General features: G+C 51.9%; 1 long non-coding RNA gene across 1 annotated transcript in view; it reads right to left on the reverse strand.

Annotated features, from left to right (window-relative positions):
• LOC108284430 overlaps positions 1-9158 on the reverse strand; it is a 409165-nt gene extending 400007 nt beyond the window's left edge. Inside the window, exon 1 of the long non-coding RNA XR_001817214.2 lies at positions 8928-9158. This is a non-coding gene — a long non-coding RNA (uncharacterized LOC108284430). The remainder of the gene's footprint in view (positions 1-8927) is intronic.
• Positions 9159-12987: the final 3829 nt, after the last annotated feature.

Raw genomic sequence — 12987 nt, forward strand, 5'->3', positions numbered from 1 at the left:
CATCACACCTTCACCAACATCACCCTAACAGGGCACCCAACCCACATCATACCTTCACTGACGTCACCCTAACAGGCACCATTCCCACATCAAGGCTTCAGGGCCAGCACCCGCAGCCAGCAGGGGCGTGCAGGACGGTGAAGGCCACAGAGCAGATGGCGGGAACCTGGTTGCTGAGGGCGCCTGCTGTGGTGCTTTGTGGTAAGAACTCGCAAATCCTTAGTTTCAGTTGTTCCGTGTGGACTTTCTGTTATATGCAGCCAAAGCATTCTGATACAGCAAAAACAAAAATCAGAACCACTGACCACCTCAGCACCTGCAGGCGTGCAGCTGGCATTCCAATCCACGCTCACTCAGCAAATGAAGGGTTCATGCCCAGCAAGGTATCATGTGAGGGGACACTGCCATGGCCACAGTGGGCGGCCCTCTACCCCACAGAGCTCCTCTCCCAGCCTGCGGTACTGGATGGTGGTGGCTGTGCCTCCAGCTCTGAAGCCCCCTGCTGATGTGGCTCCCGGCTCTGTGTGACCCCACACAGCACCCAATATGCCATCTGACCCCTCTTCCCCAGGTTCCTCATCCACAGCCTGCAGACAATGCCAGCCTCATGGGGCTGGCCCAAGAATCATACAAGTTAATATGAGTAACTCGCCCAGCACTCCTGGCACACAGCAAGCTCTCAACAGATGCCAGACAGGATCACCAAACATCAAAGGTAAGTAAGTCCATGGGGCGTGTGAGGGCAAGGGAGACGGGAGCACCGAGGGATGGCGCTAGCTTTCACCTGGCCTCTCAGAGGAGCCCCACATGTGGGAGGGCTTGGAGAAAGGGAGAGGTACACCCCCATACTTCCTTCAGGCCACAGAGGCCCTGACCCAGGACATCGCTGAAGTTCAGGGACCAGCAAGGAGGCTGGGTGATGGGGACACACTACGGAAGGGATGGACATGGCCGGCCGGGCTGGGGCGAGGGCAGTGCGGACCCGTAGGCAGCTGGGCTGGCACTGAGACGGAGACGTGCCTGGGCCTCGAAGATCCCTCAATCTGGAGCTCGCACCCTCCCAGTCCCGCCTTTATGCCCCACATTCAGCAGCTTTAGGGAAACGGGACGGAAGTATTCACACTGCCCGATGATCCATTCTCTTCACTTAATACAGCATGAGCACATTTTTATAGCAGAAGTTCCTAACTTCCATCTTTTTCATGGATGTGTATTTTTTATAACATTGCTGTATCACCATGAATTTGCCCAATCCTATTACTGTTGTTTTCCAATATTATACTATGAAAAAAAGAAAAAACTGGAATGAACATCCACTTAGCTAACTTGCTGTAAAGTCATGATTATTTCCTTAGGAACAGTTTTCAGGAGTGAAATTGCTGGGATAGTTACATGCAAAGAAGGGATTTTTAAAACAGGACTGTGACGCCTGAGAAAGTACCATTAGAGAAGCAAGCAGCTGGATAAATTGAAGACTGAGAAATACTGCTTAAAGAATAGAGAACTCAACTTTCACCAACAAAAATAAAACTTTGAATCTAATTATAGTGATAACCTAGAACATTTTGTTTCAGACCCAGAAGTGTTACATACTAAAACGGCCACAATAAAAGGTTGAAACTACAACTCTCAATTGTTTATGCAAATTTCTAAATTATATATAGCATAGATTCTGTACTCTGTATTTAACAGAGTTGGAAAACAGATGTTTGGAAGTTTGTTCAGAAACTGTCAAAACATTACAAAGAATGTTACAAAATGAAAGTTATTTTTTAAAGAGCCAAGGTTTCATATTAAAGACCAAGAAAAAAGGTCTGAGCTTGCGGGGTGTCCTGTCTCGGAAGCAGTGGGTGACACGTGGAGGCGGGAACGGAAGTCTCACGAGGAGCGACTGTGTTTATGAGTTCACGCAACCTTCTATCCAGCGACGGGGACTGAAACCCTGCAGCAGGTGTGGGGATGCCCTCAGCACCCTTCCTGCCATCTCTGCTATACCAACAATGACAGCAGGTGGACAGGCGGGGGAGGAGGGGGCCGGGACCCAGCCCCAGTGAGGAACTCGGAGGCTGGGAGCATCACGTAGCTCAGGCATCAGGGGCCGTGGAGGCAGCATTCTAAGTAGATTTGAGAGAACAAACATGAGGAAAACATGGAACAAAAAGCACTGTTAAGTGTGGGTGAAGCCAGAGTCTTGCTGGGGCACAATCCAGCCAGGGAGCAGGGTTTGACCATAGGCAGACGAGAGCCAGCACCACGGGAGGGCGACATGGCTGGAGAAGAATTGGGGACGCACGTCATGCTGGGGAATCTGCACCCCAAGGAGGCCGCGGCCCCTCTTCTGCGCCCCCACCCGTTCAGATGGTTCGATGGGAACTGGGGCCAGGGTTCAAGGGCGATCAAGACCCTTCCTGAGTGGTTGTTCGAAAGCATCAAAGACGAGAGTGGGAATTACAAGGTGGTGAGAAGTGTCACCCTAACGGCCCGGGCACGGAGACACCCGCCCGTTCCATCTCCGGGGTCAGGGAGGATATGTGGAGAGGAGACGCTGCCTCTAAGCCTGCTGAGCGACAGAGCACTTCTTCCCAAAGCACAAGGCGCGAGAGAAGAGGGAACGGGTGATGGGTCTGTGAGAACCACTACGATGGCCCCATCCACAGACTGCCACTGCCGCCCAGTCCGCAGACTGCCACCGCCGCCCGAACAGCAGTCACTTACCTTCCACTAAAACAGGTTTCTGCGCATTTACGTGCAAAGACTCCTAGGAAATGTGAAGGCACATAAAACTCAAAAAAATCACTGTTGTCTGCAAGACACACAGCATGAATCCATGTCTTCAGCCTGAAACCACAGTAGCTTAGTGAGTGATGCAGTCTTGAAGACCTGGCAACAGAAATCATAAGCAAATACCAGCAAAAGGCCTGGCACAGTGGCTCATGCTTATAATCACAGCACTTTGGGAGGCTAAGGTAGGCTGATGGCTAGAGCCCAGGAGTCCGGATCTAGCCTGCGCAACATGGTGAAACCCCAGCTCTACTAAAAATACAAAGAATTAGCTGGGTGTAGTGGTGCATGCCTGTAGTCCCAGGTACTCAGGAGGCTGAAGTGGGAGGATCGCTTGAGTCCAGAAGGTAGAGGCTGCAGTGAGCTGTGATTATGCCACTGCACTCCAGCCTGGCAGACAGGAATGACACCATCTCTAAATACGGAAATAAGTACCAGGAAGAGATCATCATGTTGAGTGTCGGCTGTGCATGCATGTTTTGCTTTCGGTTTATCTCAAAGAAACCAAGTCAAGATACAATCATTAAAAAATACTTCTGTATTTTTAACTGTTTTATGTGACACGACCCCAGCCCCTGAATATAAGATCTACCCTCAGAACATCTGAGTTAGTGCTAGAGAAAATTTGTCTTCACCAGAAAGTGAGTATGCCGTGTCCACCCTGACAGCATGATTGAGTGAGGGTGATCATGGTTTTGGGGTTTAGAGTTTTTGTTGACTTGACTCCCTGGAAGCTCAGTGTCCAATGTGATGCCCAAAGAATTACATTAATCCTCACGGCCACCACATTTGCTTCTTCTAATTTTCTATTTCTGTTTTCTAATTAACATTTTTGCCCTTGTCCTTATGTGGTTAAGTTGGATCAAAACTTTTTGGAAAGTGGTAAAAGAGATATAGAAAAAAGTAAAAGAAGACCAGAAACAATAAGTAAAACAGTTTAGGGAGAATTCAGAGAGTAGCTTGATCAGTTCCATTGTGGACTGGCTCAAAGTGAGCCTCGATTCTATCTTTTCATGATAAAAATGGTCAAGACTAATCAAGCATTTACTACGTGCACCATTCCTCTCCCTTTATAGCCATCAGTTCATTTAATTCTCCTTAACTCTATCAAGTTAATATTGCATTGGCCCCGCTCTTAGTGATGGGAAAACTAAAATATGGTGAAGTCAAATAAAGGGCTAAATGCAGCTGGGAACAGTGGCTCACTCCTGTAATCCTGGCACTTGGGGAGGCCAGGGCAGCAGGATTGTTTAAGGCCAGGAGTCCAGGACCAGCCTTGGGCAACACTTCAAGACTTCCATCTCTACCAAAAAAAAGGTAAAAATTAGCTGGGTGCAGTGGTGTACACTTGCAGTCCCAAGTACCAGAGAGGCCAAGGCGGGAGGATCACTTGTGCCCAGGAGGACAGGGCTGCAGTTAGCTATGATCACGCCACTGCACTCCAGAATGGGTGACAGAGGGAGACCCTGTCTCTCAAAAGCCACTTGTGATACAGTGCAGCAGACACAGCACAAACATTCGTTACGCACAAGAGGATGTTTCTCAACACAGCCTAGCTTAAAAGATACACTCTGTGGGCCCCTGGGGATCATTTCCATTTTCTTCTTTCGTGCAGAGCATGAAACATCATTTTAAAGACAATGATCGGTCAGATTCACAAGGTTACCTTTAAAATTTTAAACACAATTTTACAGATGGGCCGGTTCCAAATGTTTATTCATTGTTTAAAATGGTTCATTTAAATTTTTCCCTTTTTTCCTGCTGATACACAAAAGAAACCTACCAGATAAAAAAACACACAGTACCTGAAGATGAACAAGTGTTTCCCTGCAACAAGGGGTTTAACGTGGAAATGTTAGGAGAAACTAAAAACCCATATATCCCATTTGGTTGTCAGGTACAGAAAACTCAATTCAAAGAACCCTGGTTTACATAACTGAAAATCACAATGGTTCAGGCGTAACTTAGTTCAAAGCTTCCAACAGTGTCTTGGGGACGAAACTCTCTGTGTAACAGTCGCCCTTCTTCTCCTCCACAGACAGAGGATGAAGGTGTCATTTCCAGATAGGCCATCCCCACAAGGCTGAGCACTAACGCAGCAGCTCCAGGCCTTACACCTTTCCAGCCGTTTTCCCCAAAGCTTTCCTCTTCTTGAAAGTTTCCCCTCTTCACTGATCTAATTATTCTTGAGAGGGAGGTGGGGCTCCATCCAGTTAGGAGCCCCTGCTGATGGGAAGTGGGGTGCACCAAGCCAACCCCATGAAGGGCAGGTGTTCCCAAGGGGAGCTAGCTGCTGCCCAGAAGGGCAAGTGCACAGTGAATTGCAAATACACCAGAAGTCTGCAGTAATGGGTCTGGTAAGCTCAGCTCCTGAAGGTCCACCAATGAACACAGACAGGACACTTCCAGAACTAAGGCAACTGGACATCCCGCATGAAGACAACGACAGCAAGTCATGAGAGGTGTGTGCCTTAGAGCACCTGCAGCAGACACCCATGGGACAGGGATGCCACAACAGCCAGGCACCTCTCATGGAGCTATAGGCAAGGGACTGCACGGCGAAGCCCATGACCTGAGGATTGGGAGAGGATTTTCCTAGTCAGACGAAGTCACTGCACAGAATAATGATATGAAAAAAGAAAAACAGAGGTTTACAGATGAACTCCTACTGCCTTTGCTGAGGAGATTAATTTGTCACTGCTGTTAAGCCCTGGAAGGGAAAGGTGGCTACCAGCAAATGCAGGATTTAGGCTGGAGTTTGCACAACTCCATGCCTGGTCAGTGCCAAAGCGCACATGCTTACCTTCCCTGGAAATTAAAGTGAATGAACACACATGAAATCACCATGCTCAGTTTTTGTACCCACAAGTACCTAGGAAACAACAAAACATGTTTAAGTTGTTGGTGGCACTAGGGAGCCTCATACGATGAAAAATACTTGGTAAAACTACAGTTGATTAAGAGTAAATTTTTACTGCTTGGAATGTGTGCCCACTAACTTCCTGTATGGCAGCCTATAATTCTTTTATAACCAACATGCTGGCAATGCTCTAAATATGACTCCCATCTGGCCAAAATGATGAATCATGGTTATTTTTATTGTACCCAATGAATGACCATGGAGCATCTGTCCTGAGGGTCAATAAATAGAATATTTAATTAACTTCACTTCAAAATCTATAATCAAAGTATACAGCATTCAACTCCTTGGACAACTGAGGAGTCATGAAGCTTTTCCTCAAATACAGTTGTATAATAAAAAATTACAGCACTTGCTTCAGTTTCAACATTGTGGAAGATAATGTGTTCAAAACAAACAAAAAATCCTCTCACCCTTAAAAAAAATATAAGAGCACTTTAGTTTCAGAATCAGTTGGGTTGCAGGTACACAGAATCCAATGTTATTTAAATTCCATGAAGGCTATTTTTGCTTTTAATATTTAATTTGGAATTTCTATCAATTTCAAAAATGAAGTAGACAAATACTGGAGAAGAAATAGATTGTCACAGAAGAGCATAGATGTCACTGGGGGAGAAATAATGCAAGGTGATCTGAATTCTGTAAAAACAAAAATCGTACTAACCCATATAAATCACAAGTAACAAAAGGCATACAAAAAGTTGGTAAATAAATACATGTTTATTTCTGTCTCAAGCTGTACCACTTTGGACAATCTTAAGTGCAGAGTTCTTTTGAAAGATAACAAACATTGAATCCTCTGAAAAGTTGACTTAGAATGCTTACCTGATAAAACATCTTTGTGGTGAGAAAACTTTAATTTTAATTACTTCATCACTTTGGATTACTTGATATGGTACTCATTTTGCTTACTAACCTTACCCTTTAACCTGAAATTATAATACACAGATCTGACGCGATAAACCAACAGAGGAAGCCTTTCCGTGTCTCTCGGCTTCTTACCCAGGAACAGAGAATAGTGTTCTACCTACCTAGGTTCACTACCACCAAGGAGTGGCAGCGAAGGGGCAGGAAAGGCCACAGAGGCAGGACCACGTCCCAGGCCATCACTGAGAGAAGATCTCAGGTCCCAGGTCATCTCTGAGAGCGGATCCCACACCCATGAGCTGCAGCGCTGGAGAAGGCCCAAGACAGAACCCAGGACAGGGCCTGCCCTGCGTTCCCGGTTCCCTCCACACCTCCCCGTCCAGATGTGCTTGGACAAAGCATTCCCTGCAGCCTGCTCACCATGCTGCCAGATGCAAGGGATAAAATATTCTAATGTGTTCTCTCCCAAGCAATGAAAAAGTCACACCATCCAGAAGGAAATGGTACGCACACTCTACAATTACTATTGGAGCCAAATCTGTGAGTCACCCAGCTGCCGGCACAAGACAATTTGGCTACTGGAAAATCCTGATTAATGATATTTTTTTAAACCCAGAGTAACAACTTGACCTGCCAAGAATTACCATTTTTTCATCATTTCGCCATGTTTGCCTCGGTTATCTACTACCTTTCTCGGAGAAAATGAAGGGGGTAAAATGAACACGGGGTAAGATGCGTTCACCTCAGGCCAAAATGTTCCTTCCAAAGTGCTCTGTGGCGGGGGTTTAGCACAGCCTCCGGACCTGGGAGGGTCCTTGGAGAGCTGCCTGGACTCCTGGGGTGACGCAAGGTGCCGGGTGGTACCCTAACTGCAACAGAATTAATTCACCGGCTGTAAACGGGAGTCCTCCTGGCCTTGAAGATCGCCGGGTTCCTCAAGTCCCGCCAGGCGCTGGGACCCAGTCTCTGTCCCTGGCACCCTCGACCCGGACCCCGCCGGGAGGTCCCCGCCTTCCCCCGGGGGAGCCACCTCCAGCCCCGGGTCCGGGAGGATGGGAGACCCGGCGGCGGCGCTTTGTAGGATATTCCCAGCTTCAGACCCCCACAGGCCGGCTGGCAGAGTCCATCGCCACCAAGGAACCGCGGACGAATTCGCCGCGGATCGCTTTATCGTTAATCGATACAAACAGGCGCTGCCGATATGTCACAAATTTCGAATTCCCAGCCATGGCCGGGATCGCTATTCCCCGGCGGCGGCAGTATCGTGTAGGGGCTGCAGGACTCGGGTTCCGAAGCGCGCGAGGGCTGGACCCCGGGGCCGCGAGTTTCCAACGCGCTTCGCAGTCCTGCCGCGCGCCCTCGCCCCCGCGCCCGCTCCGCACCTGCGAACCTCCGCCTCCTTCCCCGCCGGCGCCGCCTCTGCGAACTCAGTCTACCCAAGACCCCTCCCGGTGCCCAGTCCAGCCGCGGAGCCTCGGGCACCGCGCATGCTGCGCACCCAGGGAGGCCGCCAGTAGAGCGCCCAGCACAGCCCAGCCCAGCCCCACCTGCGGAGGAGCCCGCGCCCGCCGCCCCCCAGCCCCGCCAACCCCAGCCCCCAGCGCAGGGCGGTAATAATTACATCCTCATTATTTCTCTTGCCATCGTTAGCAAAGGAGCCGGGGAACAGCAACAGCCGCTGCCGGGGGAGGCTTAGTTACAAAACCCTGCGCTGGGTAGCGCCTCGCTTAGCAACCACCCGAAAAAAGCCCCCGTGCTCCTCGCTCGCACTTGGAGAGCCGGGCGGCGGCCACCCCCTCCCTCGCGCGCACCCTCCACCGGCCCAGCAGCCGCGGCCGCCCCCACCCCCGCCCCCGCGAGCCCCCGCACTCGCAGCCCGGGCTCCCAGGCACTCTCCATTCATTCCTGGTCCCGTCGGCTTGTCCACCTGCGCTGGGGGAGGGGGTGCCATTAGCTGCCCGCCGCCCCCACGCCTCACCGGAGCTGGGCGCGTAGTCCCTGGCCCACCGGCGCCCCCCAGGCCGTGCCCCCTCCTCTCGGGGCACGGAAGCCGAGCATTTCACACCTCCGCGGCCCGTCCGCTCCCGCGCCCGGGAGCCCGGGGTCCCGGCGCCCACAAGCACGGCCAATGTCGCGCGAAGCCCGGCGAGGAGCGCAACGCCCGACTCCCGAGAACAGGCTGCCCCTGGGGTCCCCGCGCTCCAGTCCCGGCGGAGGACACGACCCCCACTCGCCCTGCCCCCCGCCCTGACGCCCTCGCCGCGTCCCCACAGGTCCAACACGCCGCCCCCTCCCCGCCTCGACGGTTCTGCCGCCCCACGCCCGGCTCCCCGCGCCCCGCGGCCCCGGCGGCTCGCACCTTCCTCAGCGCGGACATCCTCGGGCGCTCCCGGTTCAGCAGGTGCGGGGCGACATGGCGACGCGGCCCCTCCTCAGGCCGCCGGCTCCTAGGGCTCGCGGGTCGGGGTCCGTGCGTCGGTCCGCGGTCCGTCCGTCCGTCCGCCAGCCGCCGTCGCCGCCGCCGCCGCGCTCTCAGACCGCGCTCGAGCCCGGCGCACGGTCGGTCCTCACGGCCGGCGCCTGCGCACTCGGAGCCCGGGGAGGCACCGGCGCACTGGGGGGCGGCCGGCGCGCGGCTCCCGCTGGGGAAGAGCCGGGCTCGGGGAGCGCGCGGACAGCCCGGCAGCGCCTGCCCCAACTGTTGCGCGGGTCACCCGGGGACAGCCCGGGCGCGGGGCTCCTGTCGCGAAACCCGCGGTATCCACCGCGGCGCGCGCGGGCCATACTCCTCGCGCCCCAAAGTTCGCAGCCGGGCAGGAGGGGACGGGCGGGAGGCTGTGGTGACTCCGGCCGCCCCGGGGAGGGTCCGCCTTTCGAGGCCGCGATTGGGGACGCGCGGGCGTCCTGGAGCGAGGGACTCGCGCTCGGGGGAGGGTCGGCTAGGCGACCAGGGTGCTTGTGTGGCGGGGAGGACGCGGGCGAGGGAGACGCGGGGCGCTGGCGACGGGTGTGACTGCGAGGCGCGGCCGCCGCGCGGGTGCGGGAGGCGGAACCTCCGCCGATTTCCACCGCGCGCTCCCCTTCGGTGGACTTGCTGGCGGCGGCCCCAGACCCAGGAGCGTCCCCTTTCGTGGCTGACCGGGTGCGGGCACAGGGAGCGCCTTCCGTCTGGGTTTGCTGCGAGCGGCCTGGGGACCTCACAGCGGAGGAAGAGGGAGAATCCACCCCGGAGAAGCAGATTGACCACCTGACAGCCGGGAAGATCGGCCACCCTAGCCACGTTTTCATCGACCCTCGTAGAGTCCTGGGTTTGTGCGTCCAGGAGCAGAAGGCGGGAGCGAGACGCGCACGGGCGGGCGAGTCAGGGTCCATCTTGGGCGGGCACCGACCCCAGGCCAATCTCTCAGCCCCGGTTTAACGCAAAGGCAGAAATGTACTTTTCAGCATCTCCAACGGCATGGTGATAGCATTTAAATGAGATAGAAGATGCGAAAACCAACCGTATAGCAAGATGGATGGGAGTTAGAATGGAATCAGGTCATCCAAATATTTTGAATGGGACAAACCGATCCTTTCCAGAAATTCCGAGATCTTTAAACAGAAAACAGGCTCTAAGAATTTCCCATGTAATTGATCACTCAAATATTCAACAGTTGCAGTTATTTTCAAGGCAGAGTGCTGAATTAGGAGGGGGTAGAAAGGTGGATGGGAGAAGTCTGGCCCTGTCCATTTCTCCCGAGCATTTGTTTGGTCTCCACTGTCAAACACCGGTGGACTCAACGCCCAAACCTCAACCAGGAAGAGATTCCAGCCCAATTTATTTTCATTTCACAGTTTACTTTCCGTTTGCTTTCCTCCCCTCATTTCGTCCATATCGCTTCACCTTAAAAAAAAAAAAAAAATCTGTTTATTCTTTCATGCAACAGGAATAACAAAATCACACAAATGTACCGATGGCCTCTCATGTGTTCTCAGTGTGTGAACAGCACAGAACGCCCCGGTCATGACCACATGATGCCTTCATTCTGGAGAGGGGTCCACCCAGAAGTTACCCAAGGAACAGACAATTACAAGTTATAATTACTTCTCTGAAGGAGACATATGGGGTGTTCTTGGTGAATGTGTAAAAGGCAACTAATACGGTTTGTGACATCGGGAAAGAACTTTCTTAGGACGTCGTTATTAAATCTTCCCCTGGGTTCTCCCACAAACAGGTTTTGAGATGTGGATTTGGGTGCAGGTGGTTCATTTGGGAGATTGATCCCAGGAAACTAGAGACAGGAAGTGGGGGGAGAGAGGCCAGGCAGGAGGGGACATTCCAGAGGCCGTGGTGACACCTGGCTGCTCCTGTGGGCACTGGGCCCCATCCTACTGGAGGTGCTCTGAGGGGAGCAACTTGGAGTACACCTCACCATCGGGATGCTGGACAGCTTTGAGGCTTTGAGAGCCCAGTGACTGAGGGCTGCTCCCGCCGACACACCCCACTCCCCCAGCTGAGCACCTCCCAAAGCTTCAAACAGAGTCCAGAGGCCAATCAGCAGGGGAATGCACCGTGAGGGTGGAGTCAGAGGGGGCCTCTGCCATGGCCCTGGGAACAGGATTTAGGGAGATAAGAGCAGGCCTGAAGACCTGGGGAGATAGAAGGACTTGCTGCATTTTTTTTTTTTTTTTATGAGGCAGGGTCTCTCTTCTGTTGTCCGGACGAGTACAGTGGTGCTGTCACAGCTCACTGGCCTCAACTTCCCTGGCCCAGGTGATTCTCCCACTTCAGCCTTCTGAGTGGCTGAGACTACAGGTGTGTGCTACCACGCCTGGCTCATTTTTCATATTTTTGGTAGAGATGGGGTCTTGTTAAGCTGCCCCGGCTGGTCTCCAACTCGCGGGCTCAAGTGATCCTCCTGCCTCCACCTCCCAAAGTGCTAGGATAACAGGCACGAGCCACCATGCCTGGCCACATTTTCTTCAACTTAGTCAGAATAACTGAAATTGAGGGAGAAAAGAAGGACGGCATGATTGTGACTGAAGAAAAACTCAGGGGTTTTTCAGGACATTGTAAGGGCTTTGATTTATATCCTCTATACAATGAATTATGATGTAGGATTTTGGGCAGGACAGAGATTTCCTTCATAAGACAATCATGTCATTAGCAGACAAAGACTTTTATTTCTCCCTTCCCAATCTGTATACCTTGTATTTCCTTTTCTTGTCTTATTGCATTGGCCAGGACTTCCATGTGACAGTGAGAAGCAGTGGTGAGAGGGGAGCCTTGCCGTCTTCCTGATCTTCCTTATCTTCCTGATCTTACTGGGAGAACTTCTAATTTCTCGCTGTTAAGTATGATGTTAGCTGAAGGGTTTTGTAGGTGTCCCTTATCAAACTGAAGAAGCTATCCTCTAATCATAGTTTACTGAGGGTTTTTGGGTTTTAAATCACGAATGGGTGCTGGATTTTGTCAAGTGGTTTGTCTGCATCTATTGATGTGAACGTGTGGTTTTTCTTCACAGTCCTGTTGCTGTGATGGTCCACATTCAGTGATTTTTGGATGGCAGTGAGGTTTTAAAATGACGGTTTGGGCTGCTATGAGAAGAGATGGCAGTAGGGTGGGAGTAAGGAAACAAGAGTGAGATTGGGGAAATCCACTTAAAAATGCCAAGAGAAATCGTAGTGACAGATGATGAACACGCAAACTCATCAGTGGAAGTAAAACATGTTGCAAGTAGAATGTGCTTGATGTGATTTTTCTGGATGGGTTATTCAGGAAGAGAGGAAGAGGAGAGTCACCAGCGACTCCCAAGTTTGGCTCAGCAATTGATTGACACTTCCGGGAGGCCTTAGCGTGTTACACGGTTACTGAGAACTGTGTGCTGGGGCTGGGGACGTGGATGCCCTTGGGGACTTTGGCAGGAATAGGTACAGTGGAGGGATAGAGAGAAAAGATGGACAAGGTCAGAGTCCACGGAAGACATCAAACTGGGGACTGGCTTTGTAGTCAACTCTTTCAACCAGTTTGGGTGTGGAAGAGATAGAACAGGGCTGGAGAAAAATACATATTTTCTGGGAGGATTCTGTTACAGGAGAGTCCACAGTGGGCTTGAATCCTAGTGAGAATGATGGAGAACAGGTTCAAGACACAGCCTCATTACAGGCATTGCATCCCCTCCTCCATCACTCATCTTCAATAGCAATTTGATCAGGTCACATTCTCTCTCTCTCTCTCTTTCGCGCTCTCTCTCTCTCTCTCTCTGTGTGTGTGTGTGTGTGTGTGTGTGTGTGTGTGTGTGTGTGTGTGTTCTGTCTTTGAAAACCCTCCAGCTATTGCCCCATTTGCATGGTCCCACCAGAGAATGGTGTACAGTCGACGTCTTTAACTTCTCCTCGAAATCCTATGAATTTCCACCAAGGTTCTGCTTCTACCACTC

This window comes from Cebus imitator, unplaced genomic scaffold, assembly GCF_001604975.1.
Source record: "Cebus imitator isolate Cc_AM_T3 unplaced genomic scaffold, Cebus_imitator-1.0 Scaffold279, whole genome shotgun sequence".
NCBI lineage: Eukaryota > Metazoa > Chordata > Mammalia > Primates > Cebidae > Cebus > Cebus imitator.